Genomic DNA, 4,717 nt, shown 5'->3' on the forward strand with positions numbered 1-4,717 from the left:
TTAGTACTGTTGGATACATTTTGAATCCATTCAGACTCTGAGAAATCATGTTGACTTGCTAAGTCAACATTTTGTTCTGAGCCAATATGGCATTCAGAGCATCAATTTCAAGAACTCCCTTCCTCTGAGGCGTCCCGTTACTCACAGGATTCCTCTCAGAGGTGTACATGAATTGGTTATTTGCAACCATGTCAATGAGTTCTTGAGCTTCTATAGGTGTTTTCTTTATGTGAATGGATCCACCTGTAGAATGGTCCAGTGACATCTTAGAGAACTCAGATCGACCATCACAGAATATATCCAAAATGGTCCACTCTGAAAGCATGTCATAAGGACACTTTTTGGTCAACTGCTTGTATCTTTCCCAAGCTTCAAAGAGGGATTCACCATCTTTTTGCCTGAAGGTCTGAACATCCACTCTAAGCTTGCTCAGCTTTTGAGGAGGAAAGAACTTGGCCAAGAAGGTCGTGACCAGCTTATCCCAAGAGTCTAGGCTATCTTTAGGTTGTAAGTCCAACCATGTTCTAGCTTTATCTCTTACAGCAAAAGGGAAAAGCAAGAGCCTGTAGACTTCTGGATCTACTCCATTAGTCTTAACAGTATCACATATATGCAAGAACTCAGTTAAAAACTGATAAGGATCTTCTGATGGAAGTCCATGAAACTTGCAGTTCTGTTGCATTAGAGCAACTAGTTGAGGCTTCAGCTCAAAATTGTTTGCTCCAATGGCAGGGATTGAGATGCTTCTTTCATAAAAATTGGAAGTAGGTGTAGTATAATCACCAAGCATCCTCCTTGCATTATTGTTGTTGTCATTATTTTTGGCTGCCATCTCCTCTTCTTTTTCGAAAATTTCTGTAAGGTTGTCTTTGGATTGTTGTATTTTAGCTTCTCTTAGTTTCTTCTTCAGAGTCATTTCAGGTTCAGGATCTGCTTCAACAAGAATATTCTTGTCCTTGCTCCTGCTCATATGAAAAAGAAGGGAACAGAAAATAATAATAGGGATCTTCTTTACCATAGTAGAGAGATTCCTTTATGTGAGTAGAAGAAAATAAGAAGAAAATCCGAACACAGGTAAATGGAAGAAGAGGGTTCAAATTTTGAGTAGAAGAGAAGTGTTAGTAGATAAACAAATAAGTAGAAGAAGATGAGAGAGAGGAGTTTTCGAAAGTTAACTAAAATAAAAGAAAAATATTTTTGTTTTTATTTTAAATTACAGTTAAAATTCGAATATATAAAAAGAAATAAAATTAAAAATTAAAACAATTAGTTAAATAAAAAGATTTTTGGAAAAGAGGGAGGTGATTTTCAAAAATTGGAGAGAGGAAAGTAGTTAGGTGGTTTTGAAAAAGATAAGAAATAGTAAAACAAACAAAAAGTCAATTAGTTAGTTGAAAAAGATTTGAAAATCAATTTTGAAAAGATAAGGAGTTAGAAAAGATTTTTGAAATTGATTTTGAAAAAAGATATGATTGAGATTTGTTTTGAAAAAGATTTGAAAAGAAAATTAAAAAGATTTGATTTTTAAAATTAAAATTGATTACTTGACTAACAAGAAACTAAAAGATATGATTCTAGAATTTAAAGATTGAAACTTTCTTAACAAGAAAGTAACAAACTTCAAATTTTTTTATCAATCACAATAACTGTTAGTAAAGTTTTTGAAAATTATGAAATAAAATTAAGAAAAAGATTTTGAACATCAATTTTAAAAAATTTTCGAAAATACAAAAGAAAAATGAAAAAGATTTGATTTTTGAAAAAGTTTTGAAAAGATAAGATTTTTAAAATTGAAATCTTGACTTGACTAACAAGAAACAACTTATTTTAAAAAACAGTTTACTAAGTCAACCCAAAGATTTCAAAATTTATGAGTAAAATGAGGAAAAGATATTTTTTTGATTTTTTTGAATTTAATGTGGAAAGAGAAAAACAACAAAATGACTCAAGACATAAAAATTATGAATCAAAATAACTAATGCATGCAAGAATACTATGAATGTCAAGATGAACATCAAGACTTATTTTTGAAAAATTTTCAAGAGAGGAAAACATGCAAGACACCAAACTTAGAAATTTTCAATGTTTAGACACTATGGATTAAAAAATGCATATGAAAAACAACAAAAGACACAAAACAATAAAATATGAAGATCAAACAAGAAGACTTATCAAGAACAACTTGAAGATCATGAAGAACACCATGCATGAGTTTTTCGAAAAATGCACAAATTTTAAAAAACATGCAATTGACACCAAACTTAAAAATTGACACTAGACTGAAACAAGAAACACAAATATATATATATACATACATACATACATACATACATATTTTGAAAACATTTTGAAAAGAGAATTACCTAATCTGAGCAACAAGATGAACCGTCAGTTGTCCAAACTCAAAAATCCCCGGCAACGGCGCCAAAAACTTGATAGGCAAAATTATGACTCATACTTTTCACAACTCAAACAATTCCTAGAAATGGCTCCAAAACTTGGTGCACAATACTATGGTTCACACATATTCTTCACAACTTCGCACAACTAACTAGCAAGTGCATTGGGTCGTCCAAGTAATAAACCTTACATGAGTAAGGGTCGATCCCACGGAGATTGTTGGTATGAAGCAAGCTATGGTCATCTTGTAAATCCCAGTCAGGCGGATTCTAATGGTTATTGATGCATTCGCATATTTACCATTTTACTTAGTTAGTTTAGTTAGTTTTAGCTTTGCTTTATTCATTTTCTTTGAAATAAATAGACAAATTTGTGAACTTTTCCTCCATGCATTCATGAACCAAGAATTTAGTGAAATTTGACATAATCCATGCAAATGATTCAAGAAGCTTATATGCAAATTAAGGTGAATGATTTCCTTGAAATTTAATGCATGAGATGGCAAAACTTTGAGAAAAGCTCTTTGGTTTATGATAGGTGATGAAGCAAGAAGACAATGATGCAAGGAAATCTTGGAGCAAGAAGGAGATGTATGTTGCCAACTTGATCCTCAAGTTGGCAACGCCCAATTGATGCAACCAGGATGAGAGAGCACGTTGGCAACTTGGTTTCCAAGTTGCCAACGCCCAAAGTGGTGCTGCCAGGAGGTGTAGCACGTTGGCAACTTGGAAACCAAGTTGGCAACGTGCTAGTGCACAATCAGCGGAAATTGCAGCCTGACCTTCCCCTCTTCAAGGATGAATATCTTGAACCACAAGGATCCAATTGGCATGATTCCAATTGCGTTGAGAAGCTGAGATCAAGAGCTTTCCAACGATATACAATAGTCCATAATGTGGCAAGGAATGGAAGCTCAAATCAGAGGGAAACTTAAGCCCCAAATGCAAGGAAATGAAGCATTGCAAGTTGCCAACTTGAAGACCAAGTTGGCAACGCCAAGAGCCACCAGGGAAGGATGTCACCACGTTGCCAACGCCAACACCAAGTTGGCAACGCCCAGGCAAGCAAAGAGCTGAGCCAAGGAGAGCTCGAGGGCGTTGCCAACGCCAAGAACCATTGGCGTTATCCTTGGCAACGCCAGGGACATGCACCATTCAAGTTGCCAACGCCAGGGACATGCACCATTCAAGTTGCCAACGCCAGGGACATGCACCATTCAAGTTGCCAACGCCAGGGACATGCATCATTCACGTTGCCAACTTGGGATTGCATGGGCATGTTCATCAACAACGCAGCAACCCTGGCAGCTTGACCTTGCCCTCTTCCATGGAGTATATCTTGAGTTGTAGACCTTCAAATGATGCACTCTCAACGGCATTGGAAAATAGACATCAAGAGCTTTCCAATGATGTATAGTAGTCCATATTGAAGCAGAAGGTTGACACTCAAATTCTGGGCTACATTTAGCATGAAAGTAGAGCTAAGAAGAGGAGAAGCAAGTTGTTGGCAACAACTTGGGCTAGCAACGCCCAAGTCTCATACTTCACTTCCAGGAAAATGTCAAGCACGTTGCCAACGTGCATTTGGCCTGGAGTTAGTGCCAATAACGCCAAGCCAATGGGCCAGAAACATGATGAATGAACTCTTCCATTCCAAGTCTAGCAACACTTCCAATTGAGCCAAGAATTCAACAATGAGAAAGCCCACATTGCTAACCCAAATTGAAGATCTCTGAAGAGTTTTAGGAGTAGTATAAATAGAAGAGATTGATGTACTTGTAGGGGACTTTTGGATTTTTCTACACTTTTACTTTACTTTTTACACTTAGTCATTTTTACACTTTTTAGCACTTGTATTTGGAAACTCTTTTGGTACTTCCGAGAGAGGACCCAGAGAGCTACGCTTGGTTCATCTTGGAACTTCTCTTCTTCATTTTCTTAAGCTTTAAGCATTTTTCTTCTTCTTCATCATCTTCCTTTACACTTAGTTTAATTTTTGTTAATGGCATTTATTGTTGAAATTGGAGCAATGACTCACTAAACCCCATTTTCATTAGGGGGAAGAGCTCTGCTAGTTGAAATGTATTGGTGAACTCATCTTCTCTTCCTCAATTCTAGTGGTTGATCTAAAGAGGGAACTCTTGTTCTTCAAAGATTCAACCACCATCGAGAGAGGGGTTAATCTATGTGACTTGTGTGGTGAATTTGGGGAATGAGCCACATAATTCAGTTTAGAGTTCATCCTTTCATGATTTCCTTAATCAACACACCTTGGTTAGTATGTGAGATGTAACTCTCCTTGGTTGAGATTATGGAAA

At 36.2% G+C, this 4,717-nt stretch overlaps 1 non-coding gene across 1 annotated transcript; it reads left to right on the forward strand.

Moving 5' to 3' along the window:
* The first annotated feature begins 319 nt into the window (after positions 1–319).
* On the forward strand, positions 320–427 carry LOC112713770 (small nucleolar RNA R71). Its single transcript, XR_003158730.1, has one exon. It is a non-coding gene; the product is annotated as a small nucleolar RNA R71 (small nucleolar RNA).
* Positions 428–4,717: the final 4,290 nt, after the last annotated feature.

The sequence above is a fragment of the Arachis hypogaea genome, chromosome 9, assembly GCF_003086295.3.
Source record: "Arachis hypogaea cultivar Tifrunner chromosome 9, arahy.Tifrunner.gnm2.J5K5, whole genome shotgun sequence".
In the NCBI taxonomy this organism is placed as follows: Eukaryota; Viridiplantae; Streptophyta; class Magnoliopsida; order Fabales; family Fabaceae; genus Arachis; species Arachis hypogaea.